Here is an 18,254-nt window from a genome sequence, read left to right as displayed (position 1 = left end):
CATGGTGTGGTTTAATATTAAGACAGGTGTAGAGAGGTGCTCATTCAAAAGTAAAGTTCTAGACTTTAAAGAAACCAACTTTGTTCAGATGGGGTATTACGTCATGGAATTGTTGTCCAGATGAGAACATCTGGAAGAAGTAGGAAAACAGTGGGCAAAACCGAAAGGAGCTATTATAAAGGGCAACAGACCACTTTGTAAGGAAAGTAAGCAAAAGTAAGAGGAAAAGAAGGCCACTTTGGTTCTCAAAACTAGTAGCTGAAAAAAGGTAAGGAAAAAGAAGTTAGCTTTCATAAACTACAAAAGATCGCAGGAGGAGGAAGACAGGCTAAAATCTAGCTCCATGAAAAGTCCAAGCCCAAATAATCTCAGATAAACTCAACCAGACCATAACGCTAAGTTCTTCACCAAAGCATGTATAGTAAATTAAAGTATCTCGGATGTTTATATCTACTATACCATGTATAGTTACCTAGTATATCTCGGATGTTCTCTATTTACCATAACACGCTCATTGTACCAATAGCTTTTCAAATACGTCTTGTCCATATTTGTCTTGACTATACTGTGTATGTACTCCTGTAACCAGTTCTGGGCTCTTTTGGGAAGATGGGCTAAATAAATGAATAAATAAATAAATAAAATATCTGGAAAAAAGTTAAGGACCTCCATTGTATTGACATTGTAATGTAGCATACTGTGTCTTCCTTTCTATTAGAAATTGTCTAATTGCTTATGTCTGACTTATTCTTGTTGTATACTGCCTTGAGTGAATCGCTTCAAACATGGTAGTAAATAAATCCTAATCAATAAATAATCATGTGCTAAATCCGTCAGCATGCACCGATGCCCCCATGCTAACCAATTAGCGGAGGGCATGTCTACTCTCCACCTCCAAAACAGACTCCTAGCCCCCCAGTACTAAAAAATAAAGTATTTTTAGCACATGATTGGCACACACTGAGCCCAAAATTAGTACGTGGCACCTGAGCGCACCCCATGGCCAGGGATTTTAAGCGGCACCAAGCATGCATTAGTGCTTACCACTGCTTAGTAAAAAAGCCCCATAGTGTGTTAAGAACATAAGAATTGCCGCTAATGGGTCAGACCAGTGGTCCATTGTGCCAGCAGTCTGCTCATGCAGCGGCCCTTAGGTCAAAAAAACTGTGCCCTGATTGAGTCTAGCCTTACCTGCATACGTTCTGGTTCAGCAGAAACTTGTCTAACCTTGTCTTGAATCCCTGGAGGGTAATTTTCCCTATAACAGCCTACGGAAGAGCATTCCAGATTTCTACCACTCTCTGGGTGAAGAAGAACTTCCTTTCATGCATATGGAATCTATCCCCTTTTAACTTTAGAGAATGCCCTCTCGTTCTCTCTCCCTTGGAGAGGGTGAACAATCTCTCTTTCTCTACTAAGTCAATTCCTTTCATTATCTTGAATGTTTGATCATGTCTCCTCTCAGTCTCCTCTTTTCAAGGGGAGAAGAGGCCCAGTTTCCCTGATCTCTCTCTGTATGGCAACTCCTCCAGCCCCTTAAACCATTTTAGTCGCTCTTCTCTGGACCCTTTCGAGTAAGTACTATGTCCTTCTTCATGTACGGCGACCAGTGCTAGGACACAGTATTCTAGATGGGGTGTACCATGATAACCTTCTCCGATCCGTTTGTTATCCCCTTCTTAATTATTCCTAGCATTCTGTTTGCCCTTTTTGCTGCCGTCTCTGTGAATTGCACGGACGGCTTCATTGACTTGTCTACCAGTACTCCCAAGTCTCTTTCCTGGGGCCAGCTATGTTATTTTTCCTATATAGCTCATTCAGATGGGAAGTTTCTGTGTTAATTTTTCTATACAATTCAGCATGCAGAAACTCATAGCTCAATGCACAAATCACAGAATGAAGTTCGAAATCAAAACAGAAATACCGCTTGCATTAAGGTAACCTAAAGTGAGCAGCTTGTCCATTTCCATAACCACCTAATAAATCAGTCTTTATGCTAGTTTTGACTCTATACACACAAGAGGAGAAGATCTGGACTAATTTGGCTCCGACCACTTCCAATGCGCAGGTAGCAAAGCAAACCAAGAGGGATGCTCCAGCAAGCAAAGATCAGCATTTTTCCCAACCAGTCGATGATCCTTGGGTTTCACAGAAACACAATAACCCTGGCCTCAGCTCTTTGGTTCTTATTTTCAGTAAACAAAATTATACTTTTAAACTTCAGAAATCCTGGGTAGGGTTTAATTTTTTCTCCCCCAAAACAAAACCTAGTTTGCAGACACTCCATGGAGCCCTCCGGATGCACACCCAGTCGCTGAAAGTTGAAAACCTCTTATTACCGTCAAGTCTCACCTCCTTAAATGGCACCTATTGATCGGTTCTGTTTCTTAAAATTTCCAGGAGTTCACCATTTTCTGCATAAAACAAACTAGCAACACCATTTTTTGTCTCATCGCTGGTAGGCAGTGATTGATGTTGTTTTCTTTGATCTAATTTTCTGCTTTCCCTGGTTTTTAATTTTTACGAGACTTCCTTTCATATGGCTCTTTTCTTCTCATCCTTGCGCATACTTCTCCCATTCTCATTAGCACTGTGCGATTCTTCTAGCTTTATGCTTCAGATAACCCTTTCAATAAACCTCAGGAAATAAACCTTTTAATTGATGCGCATCAGGTCATTTTTCAGTGTCATTCTCAAACACAGAAAACAAAAAAAAAATACCAAAACATCAGAGTGCATGCATGCTTTATTGCAGAAATAGGATATCAATTTTCAGTAAAACATCTTTGTAATGATGGGAATTGTGTAATCTAGATATTTCAAATGATTCCTACATTCAGCTATAGGCTAGCACAGTGTTTTTTAATGCAAGGCCAGGGGGGTCATTACAGGCCCCTGGAGACCTCTAGACAGCCCTTGTCATCATGCTGGCTTTTTTTTTCTACTACTCTCTGCCTCTTTACCCAAGCTCAGGTCAGAAAGGGAAGGAAGTAGGTGGGAGGAAGAACCTGAAGGACATGACATTTCTCAGTAGATGAAAAAAACACAGTATTTGAAAATGCCAACTTCCTTGAAGATACACACACACACACAAAAGTTTGAAGACAGGCTAGCGGTGTGGATGCCACCGACACTGGTCAGCAGTGGCTCTGCAAGGGAAGATGATTGGTGGTTCTCCTTCAGCTCATTTGGATCCAAAGTGGCTGCAACTTAAAAATTAGTGAACACAACTGGGCTAGCTTATGAACTATGCAAGTATAAATTAAGGTGTGAATATTCAAACATATTTAACCTGCCAGAAATGGTTCCTGGACGGTAAAAATCACTTGTAAGGAGCTAGCCGCTGATATTCAATGGCGCAGGTCAGTAAGGGGGAAATTCTAGAAACGTCACCTTAACTTAGGCACTGGTAGGAACCCTACTGGTGCCTAAATTAACTAACGCCAGTTCAAAATGGCAAAAAAAAACAAGCAACGTTAAAGTGCCAACCGGATCCTAAATAATACATGCCGGAATTGAGCCTACATAAGCATTTGAGGCTGCTTAACGCCACTGTGGGTGTGGCTAATGCCAGAAGTGACATTAAGCGGTCTTAAGAGCCTATGTTGGCATGATTCATGACAAAGACAAGTGCCGGAAATGTAGGCCTGCAAAACCCTGGCCTACATTTCCAGTGCCTATCTTTCGCAGATTCTCTATGGCCAGGCTGCCCAAGTCCGGTCCTCGAGATCTACTGGCAGGCCAGGTTTTCAGGATATCCACCATGAACATGCCTGAGAGAGATCTGCATACCAAGAAGGCAGTGCAGGCAAATCTCTCTTAAGCATGTTCATGGTGGATATCCTGAAAACCTGGCCTGCCAGTAGATCTCGAGGACCGGACTTGGGCAGCCCTGCCCTATAGGGTGCCGTCACGTGATTGACACGCAAATTGGCAGCTGCTTTTTAGGCAGCTGACGATATTGGCGCCCTATGGAGAATCCAGGCCTAAGTGCTGCTACATATTACCATAGACCAGTAAAGTGAAAGCCGGCTGTGTTGTGGACAGTCCAGTGGAGGAGTTGGCACTTATACAGTTAAGCGCCAATATTCAGAACTTATCTGCCTAAGTTAAGCGGCAATATTGGACCGCATGAAACTCAGTCCTATCTATATACAATAGCCAGCCATATAAACCCAGATATCCAACGTCAGTACCCAAACATGGCCTGGCCTTGAATATGTGGGAATAATAGCACCACCTTATTATCCACTCCTATATGAATACTATCTGACCCTTGGATATTCTGTAGACTAGTCCTCACTTTGTCCCCTGTTTTCCCACAGCTTCTTTCAATTGCTTGATGTTCATTCCCTCGGTCTCCCCTGCTTCCTTTTACCACTGACCATGCCGAATAGCACTTCCTTTTCTAGTGAATTCGCCCTCATCCCATGTCCAAAATAAGTCAGTTTCTGTCTTGTAATCTTACCTCACAAAAAAATAAAAATAAGATATACGTACTGTTGAATAAGTTCTTGCAGGATCACTCAGTCATTCAATCGTAACGAGACACCTACTAAATAATAAGCACAGAAAGTGGAGAAAAACAGACCTCGTATACAGACCGCCAGGACTGCGCTGTACCCTAAGCAGTCTGTATCATCACGGGTCTGAAAAAAATGCCACGCATAAATATTTGTAACTTCTCATACAAGGGTAAAGCTTTGGATTCTTGCCCAGAAATAGCTAATAAGAAAAAATTAAAAAATGTAAAATGAATCAGGTTGGGCAGACTGGATGGACCATTCGGGTCTTTATCTGCCGTCATCTACTATGTTACTATGTTATTCAAAATGTTCTATCTTCAAGTAGGCGCTGCCAAAATTGAACCAAACAAAGAGTTCACTGCAGAAAACTTTGTCCCGGCTGTAGCTGTGAGCCTAATCTCAAAATATAGAGTTCATTATTTTCTCAAGCATCAAGGCAGCGTGAAAAAAGCACTTATCTGAATCCGTGGCCGAAAATGATTTCTCCTTCAAACGCCTGCACATGTTGAAGTTTATACTTCCTTGCAATTTTTTTCACCACGTTCAGGTTCTCCTGATGACAAGGTTTTACTGTGTAATAAGTTTTAATCTTTTATTGGAAGATTGACTTTCTGATTTTTTATTTTTGGCACTCTTTCAAGTTTTTGATTGGTAGGAGCTGAACTAATTAGAATTCACATTGGTAAGGATGTCACAACGCCCGGCTCTTTTGAATGAGTCAGGCGCATCTCTGGGATCTGCGGCCATATTGGATTTGCTGGTTCCACTCTTTAGTTGCGTGGATCTTTTCTAAAGTTGGAATGTGTGACTAGCACAAGATTTATCACTCTTTTCTCCCTGATGTAGCAGCGCGAGTGCTGCGAAATAGGAGTACTTTCGGTCGGGAGAACTCTGCACATGGTGTTTTGAACCATGCACCCTTGGCTGAATACTTGACATCTTATCCTCACGGCGCCTTCACTGAATATCAGATGGCATATAATTAAAGCTCCCTCCCTCTCTCCCCTCCCCCCCCCCCCACCGTGCTATGAGCCAGCTGGCTAAATGGCACTGAATATCAGGTGGCATATAATTAAAGCTCCCCCCGCCCTTATTGCACACCACTCAAGGGTCCTTTTACTAAGTTGTAGTAAGAATTGGCCTTAACATGCTCATACATGAGTCTTTTCCACTCACAAAGACCATTTTTACTGCCACTGTAAAAAAAAAAAAAAAAATTTAAAAAAGCCTTTTCCTATTATCTTCACTAATGGCCATGCACTGTTACCATTAGTGCACAGACATTTTTTAAAAAAGTTACTACCACCTTTTTAGAAGGCTGTAAGGGCTCCTGTGTTAACTTGCACTAATCAGTTAGAAACATAGAAACATAGAAAAAGACGGCAGAAAAGAGCTATAGCCCACCAAGTCTGCCCATTCCAAATACCCGCCCCCTGGTTTCACTCCCTTAGGGATCCTATGTGACTATCCCATTTTCTCTTAAAATCTGACACGCTGTTGGCTTCAATCACCTGCAGTGGGAGTCTGTTCCAATGATCCACCACTCTTTCAGTGAAGAAGTATTTTCTGGAGTCGCCATGGAACTTCCCTCCCCTGATTTTCAGCGGATGCCCCCTGGTGGTCGAGGGGGGAGGGTAATGTAGATTAGTGTGTGGTAATGTAGATACACTAACTGGTTAGCACAGAAATGCTCTCTCTCTTTCTCTCTCTCACTCTGCCCTTGGCATACCCTCAGAAATAAGTTAAAATACCCAAAAATTATTAGCACATAGTTACCTTGTGCCAATGCTTAAACTAATGCAGAACACTTTAGCGTGTCAAGCTATTTTTACATAAGAACATAAGAGTTGCCATACTGGGCCAGACCGAAGGTCCATTGAGCCCAGTATCCTGTTTCTAAGAGTGACCAACCCACGTTCCAAGTACCAGGCAGAAACATAAAGAGTAGCACCGTTCCAGAGCTGAGATTGTGATATCATAATGCCTCATGCCACCAATGACTAAGAGCCAACCTCATTAGTGATGTTGATTATCCTTTATTGGCTCACAGTGGCTTGATTATCCTTTATTGGCTCACATAAGAACATAAGAGCTGCTATACTGGGGCAGAACGAAGGTCCATTAAGGCCCAACAATGGCCAACCCAGGACCCAAGTACCAGGCAGAAACCCAAAGAGTAGCACCATTCCAGAGCTGAGATTGTGATGTCATAATGCCTCATGCCACCAATGCCTAAGAGCCAACCTCATTAGTGATGTCACAATGGCTTGATTATCCTTTACTTGGCTCACATAAGAGCTGCTATACAGTACTGGGACAGAACGAAGGTCCCTTAAGCCCAGTATCCTGTTTCCAACAGTGGCCAACCCAGGTCCCAAGTACCAGGCAGAAACCCAAAGAGTAGCAAAATTCCAGAGATCAGATTGTGATGTCATAATGCCTCATTCCACCAATGCCTAAGAGTGAAATTCATCAGTGATGTCACAGTGGATTGTCCTAAACTTGGCTCACATAAGACCATAAGCGTCATCATACTAGGACAGACCAAAGGTCCATCAAGCCCAGTATCCTGTTTCTAACAGTAGCCTACCCAGGTCCCAAGCACCTAACTAGATCCCAAGCAGTAAAAAAGATTTTATGTTGCTTATCCAAGGAATAAGCAGTGGATTTCCCGAAACCATTTCAATAATGGCCTGTGTTAGGTGTGCATTAGCATGCAACACAGCTTGTAAGAAGGACTCCTTAGAGAGCAAATCAAAGCCTGTCTCTTTAGCTTTACTTGGTCTGAGTCACTCTACTCCTAAGTTTGATGTTTGACTAAAGTGTCATTTGTAGCTTCTTCTAACTTATTACACGACTTGATTGTCGTGGTCAGGTCCTTGGCCATTAATGTGCATAACATAACGTCGTGCTTATTAACTGCGTAGCCGTTAAGTTCAACGCGGTTTACAAAAGATTATAAACAAAGAAAAATATTATTGGAAAAAGAATAAATCATTTAACCGAGTATTTTGAAAAAAGATAAGTTTTCAACAAAGTCCTGAAATGTTTACAGGAATAAGCAGTACGTAATAACGATCAAAATTCTTTATCATGGGAAGCTACCTGAAATGCCAAAGTATGTTCAGAATTTTTTTTTTTGCTTTCACAGCCCTGTACAGAGGGAAAATTAAACAAGGCATGAGATTTTCGACTGTGTTTCTGCGATGCAATAGAAAATCTATCAACCAGGTAGAATGGAGCAGTGCCATACAGAACCTTGTGACAGAAAAACCCAATGCAATTCGGAGTAAAATGGCGTAACGTGGTCATACTTATTCAAAACAGCAATAGAAAAAACCCTTTATTTGGATCGAAGCCAATAGAATCCAAAAAATGATGAAACTAAAAGGAATTGGCTAAATCACCTGATCCCTGGAAGGAAGAAGTCTGGAAAGAAGGGGCAAATCTAAAAATTTTTTTTTGTAGATTAAACAGTGGACATCAGTATGAGCCCTTCATACATAAACGAACCTGGGTCTTTGGCTCAGGCAACATCTCAAAAGGTGACTAGCACCAGACATAAGTCTAATTGAGAATTGCCTCATACATCATATAGTCCATAAATGTTTAACAGAGTAAACTGTGATATGCCACCTCCTAAATCTAACAAGACCTCTTCCTACCAGGGAAAAGGGGAATATATATTATGGGCAACATATACATACAATGCCTAAATGCACACCTTGTGAACACGCTAATAAATCTAATTATAATTAACAGGATCTGTATAAAAAGTACGCATGAAATCACACAAATTATATGGCTGAACTCCAACCTAAAGTGCAGGTGCAGCATGTCCCCGAAACGGAACATAAAGTGCAAGTGCCTGAAACACCATAGTGAAAAAAGCCTTATTCAATCGTATCACAAAAATGCATAAAAAGTGCAAAGGAATACACTTTATGTTCCGTTTCGGGGACATGCTGCACCTGCACTTTAGGTTGGAGTTCAGCCATATAATTTGTGTGATTTCATGCGTACTTTTTATACAGATTCTGGTATACCATACAGATCCTGTTAATTATAATTAGATTTATTAGCGTGTTCACAAGGTGTGCATTTAGGCATTGTATGTATATGTTGCCCATAATATATATTCCCCTTTTCCCTGGTAGGAAGAGGTCTTGTTAGATTTAGGAGGTGGCATATCACAGTTTACACTGTTAAACATTTATGGACTATATGATGTATGAGGCAATTCTCAATTAGACTTATGTCTGGTGCTAGTCACCTTTTGAGATGTTGCCTGAGCCAAAGACCCAGGTTCGTTTATGTATGAAGGGCTCATACTGATGTCCACTGTTTAATCTACAAAAAAAAATTTTTAGATTTGCCCCTTCTTTCCAGACTTCTTCCTTCCAGGGATCAGGTGATTTAGCCAATTCCTTTTAGTTTCATACTTATTCAAGCCATAAATCAGTCTGACCGCTGGGTTCTGAATCAGTAGCATTCTGGTCATGTCTTTCTTAGTAATTGTCAAATAAATAATGTTACAGTAGTCAAGAAGACTCAATAACAAGGATTGAACTAAAAGTCTGAAAGCAGAAAACTCATAATATGGTTTGATAGTTCACAATTTCCATTGAGAATAATTACCTTTATGTACCACCGCATCATGTTTTCCTATATTGATAGGCTGTGTCTACACTTCTTGATTTCTCTTCCACTTTCTCAACAGGGATTCAGAGCTTCACACTTTCGGTACAGCAGGATCCTTTTACAGAGCATCACCTTAAATAACCTAACAACCAAGTGCTTTCTTCTCATTGTGCTGCAGTAAAGCAAAAACTTCACAGCAGCGAATGGGTGAATAATGCAGAAAGTGGTACTTTAGCAGAAGCATTTAATACTCTGTTAAGCAGATCTGCCACAGACACAAAAATGAGAGAAAACACATTATTATTATGATTATTATGACCGATCTAGCCATGCAAATGATTACTCACAACTGGAAGAACTGGGATCACCTTAGTTTTCCTTTTTGGTGGGCGAGCTTATGTTTAACTTATAAATATGAGAAAATGAATGCTGACATGTTGGGGCATAATAAGATACTCTAATTAGTCTGGGGTCCACTGAAGTCTTTTGTAGATTTGCTATAGTTGTCCTTTATCTTTATTTTCCGTTGTTTTTCACCCACACATCCGGAGGGGGGGGGGGGAAACGGGAGGGGAGGTATATCTTTTGTTTTGGTATTATTCCTGATGGTAATGATGGATGGGGGAGGGAATTTTTATCTTTTGTATAGATGCTGATTGATAAGTGCTTGGTTGATTATCATGATTTGTATAGAAATTGTATTGTACTTTTTGTTGGCATTAAAAACTAAATAAAGTTTTTAAAAAAAACCCACATTAAATAGATCCTCGAAATTTGAACGAGTTTTATAACCCATATTTAACATTTGTCAATGCAGTGCAGTTTTCATCAATATAAAGTTTCATTTTATTTAACAAATAAAAATGTCCATTAAAATCTTCCACAGGAACAATTATCACATTATTTCATATTGCACTACTTAACCCTAGTTTATATTTATGCTAATTATGTTTACTAAAAATTTAATATACCGCAATTACAAGAACAATGGTCAAAGCGATTTACAATAAAAATTTTAAAACATTTAGAAAAGAACTCCATAGTGGATTGTATCTACCATCCAGAAAGAAGAAACATCACTTAACATGACAAGGAGAAAAAGGCACGTCAGACACATTAGACAGCAGAAGATCCATCAACAGTTAACTCAGTACCGAAAGCCAAATGGAAAAAAAACATGTGCTTTTAATAATGATTTCAGTTATAGTGAATGATTATTCTGCTCTGATAAAGGGATGGCATGTGGATTCATGGAAAGCCAATTTAGGGGAAGGAAGAACCAGACAATGAGCATCTAAAGACCGCAGAACACGTGAAGGGGGTGTAGGGAATAGTCAAGGAGGACAGGTATGAGGAAGACTCGAGATGCAATGTTTTCCGAGAGTGACATAACATCGTAAACCAGCTATGATGCTTTCCTGGAAGCCAAATGTATTTTTACAAAATGACATGATCATTTTTCTTAGCTTTGCAAAGGCAAAGGCAGAATTTTGAAGACTCTGGAATTGATGAAGCTGAACAGAAGGGATGCCAAAAAAGATTACAATCAGAAATGTTGTCTGTTGGTTCTGATTGTGTGTGTGTGGAGGTTTATCTCCTGGTTTTTGCTTAAAAAAAAAAATTACAATACATGATAAGGAACACATGAATTAAGGCGTGTGGAGAATCCATGTCAAAGTATTTACTAATTAAGCATAGTCACCTGATCCAATAGAAACCAGTTTTTACTACAGGAGAGACGTGGTCTTGAAAAAGGAGACAGGAATTGAGCTGAACACCCAGTATCTAAATGAATGGACATGAGTAATGTCCAAATCAAATAGGCATAGAAGGAGTAGAAAAGGGGACCAGAAATCCAACATGCCGGGGTCTTGGATGGGGTGAGAATTAATTTATTAGTGATGAGCCATTCAGAGTGAGACCGGAGACAAAATTGTAGGGAAGTTATGTCCAAGGAATAAGGACACATGGGAAAGAACAGTAGGATATCATCAGCATAGATGAAAGACTTAGGGCTCCTTTTACGAAGCTGCATTAGCAGTTTAATGCACATAATAGCGCATGCTAATTTGCTGCCGTGCTAGCCAGTACCACCTCCTCTTGAGCAGGCGGTAGTTTTTCGGCTAGCGCAGGGGTTAGCGGGTGATAAAGCCACTAACGTGGCTTCGTAAAAGGAGCCCTTAATATTGAATTCCTGAATTAAAGTCGCTAAAGGGTTAAGAAAGGTGTTGGAAAGCAATGGTGAAAGAACAGAACCATGGAGAACCCCAGGAAGAGAATGACATGGGAACAGAATGTGTCCTTATCCCTGTGGTTAACCATGGGGAACCATCCCTGTGTCATTCTTTAAGGAGAGGGAAGAATCAAGAGTATGAATGGGCACAGCCACTGACCCTCAAGCCTTGCTTTGAAGAATGCTGGCCGTAGAAGGACTGAGATTTAGAGAGACACTAAAAAATGACACGGGATGGTTAGAACATAAGACCATAAGTGTTGCAATACTGGGACAGACTGAAGGTCCATCAAGCCCAGTATTCTGTTTCCAGACTGGCCAACCCAGGTCCCAAGTACCAAGTAGAAACCCAAAGAGTTGCAACATTCCAGAACTGAGACTGTGATTTCATAATGCCTCATTCCACCAATGCCTAAGAGCCAACCTCATCAGCGATGTCACAATGGCTTGATTGTCCTATACTTGGCTCACATAAGAATCAGAGTATGACCCTCAAGCCTTGCATTGAAGAATGTTGGTGTAGAAGGACTGAGGTTGAGATAGACACTAAAGAATGACAAGGGATGGCTTCCCATGGTTATCTGCGGGGATGAGGACACATTCTGTCCCTGGATCATTCTCTACCCCAGAGCACAATACAAGGACTTGTGACAAAGAAGGGGAGGAGACAGAAAAAGTAGAAACTTACAGAAAAGAGGAAAAACACAAAAGAACAAAACCAGAAATACCTATTTATTCAAACCACACAAGGAAGGAACTAATCCACAACATAAACTGCGAGATATTATATGAAATAGTAAAGGGAGAAGTCCATGTCTAGCTTCCTTCAGCCAGTAGGATTGAAGTGGGTCATTGGGATGTAGTAAGATGAGTTCTTGAAAGGGTTTGCATTAAGCTAGTAATAATTGGTACATAAGAATAGTCTTACTGGGTCAGACCAATGGTCCATCAAGCCTAGTAGCCCGTTTGCACGGTGGCTAATCTAGGACACTAGAAACATAGAATATGACGGCAGAAAAGGGCCTTCGGCCCAACAAGTCTGCCCACTCAAATAACCCTCCCCTCTAAGTTCTTCTTTGAAGCGAGCCACGTGTGATCCCATTTGTTCTTAAAGTCAGTCACGTTACTGGCCTCAATTACCTGAAGTGGAAGATCATTCCAACGGTCAACCACCCTTTCGGTGAAGAAGTACTTCCTAGTGTCACTATGGAATTTCCCGCCCTTGATTTTTAGCGAATGCCCTCTTGTCGCCTAGGGCCTATAAGGAAGAAAATGTCTTCTTCCACCTCAATACGGCCAGTAACGTATTTGAACGCCTCTATCATGTCACCCCTCTCTCTGCGTTCCTCGAGAGAATAAAGGTGCAACTTACAGAGACGTACTTCATATGGGATATCCTTGAGCCCTGAGACTATCTTGGTGGCCAATCGTTGAACCGATTCCATTCTTAGCACATCCTTTCGATAAGTGTGGCCTCCAAAATTGTACACAGTATTCCAGATGTGTTCTCACCATGGACCTATACAATAGCGGCATTACCACCTTGGGCTTTCAGCTGACAAAGCTTCTCCGGATGCAACCCAGCATTTGTCTAGCCTTGAATGAGGCTTTCTCTACTTGATTGGCTGCCTTCATATCTTCACTAATGATTACTCCCAGGTCCCGTTCTGCCACAGTTTTGGTTAAGGTCTCACCATTCAGAGTGTAGTTTCTGCATGGGTTTCTGCTACCAAGGTGCATAACTTTACACTTCTTGGCATTAAAATTCAGCTGCCAAATAGTAGACCAGTGCTCCAGAAAAAGTATGTCCTGTGTCATAGCGTCGGGCATGGTACCTCCGCCCACTATGTTGCATAATTTAGCATCATCGGCAAATAATGCAATTTTACCCCAAAGTCCCTGAGGCAGATCTTGTATGAAGATATTAAATAGGATTGGACCCAGGACTGAGCCCTGCGGTACTCCACTGTGCACTTCCGACTTTTCAGAGGGAGTACCGTTTACCACCACCCTCTGATGTTTGCCACTGAGCCAGTCCCTAACCCATGCAGTTAGTATTTCTCCTAGCCCCAATGATCTCATCTTGTTCAAGAGTCAACGGTGTGGGACGCTATCAAAAGCCTTGCTGAAATCCAGATACACTACATCTAGGGACACTCCTTTATCTAGTTATCGGGGACATCAATCTCCACCTTGACGACAATACCAACAAGGATACGATCGAACTGAAGAGCTTCCTCGCCTCTCTCGGTTTTTCATCCCCTTCACCATCCCCATCCCATGAAAAGGGTCACACTCTAGACCTTATTACTTTCCTTGATCTTACCGCTTACAAAACCTCAGTCGGTGACACCCGCTGGGAACAGGTCCCCTGGTCTGACCACTTCCTTGGGACCTTCTCCATCCCCATTTTCATGTCACATCTCGGGGCTCCTCCCTTCTCCTCTAATTCCATCACCTTTCGCAAAAAAATTTCAAGCAACCTTTCTGGATAAAATTTCTCAAACAACTCTCCTCCGCTCCTAAACCTGCAGACCCTGAATCCAACTGGCATAACTGGACCACCCTCTCCGAATCCACCTACCACTCCCTTGCCCCCCTTTCCACCAAATCCATCTCTTATCCTCGCAAAGCCCCCTGGTACCTCCCTTATCATAGAGAACTAAAGCAGAAATGTCGAGCCCTGGAGCACAAATGGAAAAAAATCTAACTCCCCTACAGACAAACAATCCTGGAGAGCCAACATTAATCACTATAATTCTACATTAAAAAAAGCAAGAAAGAACTTCTATGGCGAGAAAATCTCCAGATCCAAGAACCAGAGTAGTACACTTTTCAAAATCTGGCGCTCTCTAACCTCCAAAAAAGACTCCACCTCTTTCCCCTCCTCTCCCTCAGCCGATGTTCTGGCAAATTTCTTCAATGATAAGGTCACTACCTTACGTTGCTCCTTCCCACCTGCAGTCTCCTACAACTCCCTGGTGCTCACTGACCCCAACCCTACTCTACCGGCCTCCAGCGCTATCCCAGCCGACAGACTCTGGGCTGCCTTCAACCAAGTATCCGATTCCATCATCCTCAAACTCTGTCTCAAAATGAAATCCTGCAATTGTTCTTTAGACCCTTTCCCCTCATACCTCTACGAGGAAATACCCACTCAAGCCATCTCTTCCATTACCAAACACCTAAACTCCGCTCTACATTCGGGCCTTTTCTCCCCAGAAATGGGCCATATCGCCTTAACCCCTCTATTGAAAAAACCTGACCTCGACCTTTCCACTCCATCCAGCTATCGCCCAATAGCAAATATCCCTCTCCTAACCAAGATGCTCGAGTCCATCATATCGACTCAACTCTCATCCTACCTAGAGAAATTCTCCATCCTCTTATCCTACCAATACGTCTTTCGTCCCAATTTCAGCACCGAATCCCTACTGACCTCCGTAATCTCCAAGGTCCAACAACTTCACTCCCGCAACAAGTTCGCTGTCCTCTTGCAATTTGACCTCTCTGCCGCTTTCGATGTTGTTCATCACGACATTCTACTTTACCAACTTTCCGAGATTGGCATCACCTCCACTGTCCTTGAATGGTTCTCAAAATTCCTTCGTTCCCGCTCCTACATTGTCAACATGAATGGTACCTCTTTCTCCCCCTGGACACCAATCTGTGGAGTCCCGCAAGGTTCACCTCTTTCTCCTATCCTCTTCAACATTTATATGTCCTCCCTAAAACTCCTCCATCTATCCCCCCTTGAAACAATTTACACCTATGCTGATGACATCCTTGTCCTTCTCGAGACCGACTCGAACCTCACTGATCTCCCATTGAACATATCTTATCTTTGCTAAAAGTAAATTCGATCATGTCTCACCACTCCTTTCCAAGCTTCACTGGCTTCCGATAACTTCCAGAGTCCACTTCAAATGCATCAGCCTAACCTTCAAGATCCTCCACGGCATCCTTCCTCCATTAATTCCACTTTCCTGGAATTCCTCGAATCTTAGTACCTCCAGACCTACCCAAAAATCGAAACTATCCTTCCCCTCACTAAAAGGCATTTCCCACCCAAGAAAACTGGGGACTTCCCTCCTCTTCAGATTCACCGAGCTCTGGAATAACCTCACCTCCCCCCTTCGGAACCTGAGTGCCTTCCAACCCTTCCGCAAACATCTGAAAACCTGGCTTTTCTCTAAAATCTAACTCTCCCTCCTCTCTGACATCCTAGCTTTCTAACATTCCCCTTCCCTCCGATCTTCATCTAACCCTTTCCCTGGAGTTCCTTTCTTATTACAATCCCTGTAAACCGTGCCGAGCTCCACGACCATGGAGATGGCGCGGTATAAAAACCTAAGGTTTAGTTTAGTTTAGTTCTTTTGTTACCCAGTCAAAGAAACTGATCAGGTTGGATTGGCAGGATCTCCCCTTTGTAAATCCATGCTGGAGTGGATCCCTCAGTCTTTCGTTGTCCAAGACCATGTCTAATTTGTGTTTAATCAATGTTTCCATAAGCTTACACACTATTGACATGAGACTTACCGGTCTGTAATTAGCAGTCTCTAACCTGCATCTCTTTTTGTGGAGCGGAATGATGTTAGCTGTTTTCCAGTCTAATGGAACTCTTCCCATGCTCAGAGAAAGATTGAAGAGCGCGGCTAATGGCTCTGCCAGGACATCTCTCAATTCCCTAAGCACTCTGGGGTGCAATTTATCTGGTCCCACGGCTTTATACACTTTGATTCTTGACAATTCTTGGTAGATGCTGCTGGTGGAAAATTCAAAATTCCTGAACGGGTCTTCTGGGCTCTCTCTTGTTTGCAGCTGTGGACTGCATCCTGGTGCCTCACAGGTAAATACTGAGCAGAAGTATTTGTTCAGTAGTTCGGCTTTATCGGAGTCCAATTCTGCAATGCTGCCGTTGGGTTTCCTTAGGCGCACTATCCCGTCTGTATTCCTCTTTCTATCACTAACATACCTGAAGAAGGATTTATCCCCTTTTTTAATATTCCTAGCTAAATCTTCTTCCATCCTGAGTTTGGCGTATCTGACCACTGTTTTGACAGTTCTAGATTTCACTAGATAAGCTTCTTTGTCTTCTGGTTGTTGTGATCGTTTATAAGATGCAAATGCTCTTTTCTTCTGTTTTATGAGTTCCGAGATCTCTGCAGAGAACCATTGGGGTTTGTTATTTCTCCGCCGTTTACTTACGGTCCTTATAAAGAGGTTGGTTGCTTCCTGTAGGGTAGATTTCAGAGCTGACCATATTACCTCCACATCATCTGTTGTGTCTTGGTTTTGCAGCACCTCATAGACAAAATTTCCCATGCTATCGAAGTCAGTGCCCTTAAAGTTAAGGACCTACATTGACGTGTTCGACATCGTGGATCCCTCAACGAAGGTCCTTAACTTTAAGGGCACTGACTTCGAAAGCATGGGAAATTTTGTCTATGAGGCGCTTCAAAACCAAGACACTAGTACCTGGCCAAAATCCCAAGGAGTAACAACATTCCATCATCTCAAATAGCAAGATTCCAGAATGCCAATGAGAGCAATATTCCAGATTGTGATGTCATAATGCCTCATTCCACAGTGCCTCAGAGCCAACCTCATCAGTGATGTTACAATGGCTTGATTGTCCTATACTTGGCTCACATAAGAATTGCCATACTGGGACAGACCAAAGGTCTATCAAGCCCAGTAGCTCGGTCTCACAGTGGACAATCCAGGACACTAGTACCTGGCCAAAATCCAAGGAGTAGCAACATTTCATGCTACCGATCCAGGGCAAGCAGTCGCTCAATAACAGACTATGGACTTTTCCTCCAGGAACTTGTCCAAACCTTTCTTAAAACTAGCTATGCTATTTGCTCTTACCACATCCTCTGGCAATGCGTTCTAGAGCTTAACTATTCTCAAAGTGAAAAAAACAAAAAAATTCTTCCTATTGGTTTTAAAAATTATTTCCCTGTTAACTTCATCGAGTGTCCTCTAGTCTTTGTAATTTTTGATTCCACCTGTACAAGAAGGATTGGTAGATGAGGTTTGTAACAGGGATGGAGGGGCCATACAAAGAACTGTGGAGGCATTCTACTTCATCAACAAGAAATGAAACCAGTGTTGAAGCACTATGCTTTGAAGGTGAACTCTGAGTACTGGTAGATAATTGATTCAGAGTGTGAAATAAGCACTTCACAACCATTTGAAGCATTATCAAATTTGAGAAATAGCTTTCTAAGCACTCTGCAATTGCTTAAAAGTAAAAAGAGTGAGGGATGTTTTCTTGACTAGGAGAGCTCCATGGCAGCTAAGAGCCAACCAGAGAAAAATTGACTAGAAAGAGCAATCTGTCCAGGGAAGTGGGATCAAGTGAAATTTGGAAGCAGAAAAAGAACCTTTCTTTCTTTTTTGTTAAATATTTTTATTAGCAGAACCTTTCTAAGCAAGAAGCAGATCTAAGATATGTCCAGCCTGTACAAGTTTCTCCATACTAATTTCAAGAAAAGCTAGACACTCCAGAACCCAAGGGTGCAAAAGTGAATCCAAATGAATATTAGAAACCCCCATGATTATTAAATTATTATAATGGATAGATGCATCTGCAAGCATTTGAGGAAATGATTCCCATGTTGGTAAAGGTGAAGAAGGAAGAAGATAGCACGGTAGTATTATACAATATATTGAGGAAAGTAACCTGTAATCCCAGAACCTCTGGATATAATAAGAATTCAGAATGTGAAATTTCAGACACACAATAGTCTGAGGAAAGACAGATGGCCAGGCTGGTTCCATTTTTCAAACCGTGAGTTCAGTGAACCCAGATGGGAGGCATTAGTAGAGATAAGCCTTCTCACCAT

At 41.9% G+C, this 18,254-nt stretch overlaps 1 protein-coding gene across 2 annotated transcripts in view; it reads right to left on the bottom strand.

Annotated features, from left to right (window-relative positions):
• IL1RAPL2 (interleukin 1 receptor accessory protein like 2) overlaps nt 1–18,254 on the bottom strand; it is a 1,030,535-nt gene that overhangs the window by 988,820 nt on the left and 23,461 nt on the right. The window lies entirely within an intron of this gene.

The sequence above is a fragment of the Geotrypetes seraphini genome, chromosome 5 (genome assembly GCF_902459505.1).
Source record: "Geotrypetes seraphini chromosome 5, aGeoSer1.1, whole genome shotgun sequence".
NCBI classification, from domain to species: domain Eukaryota; kingdom Metazoa; phylum Chordata; class Amphibia; order Gymnophiona; family Dermophiidae; genus Geotrypetes; species Geotrypetes seraphini.
This window is presented reverse-complemented; position numbering and strand designations above follow the sequence as displayed.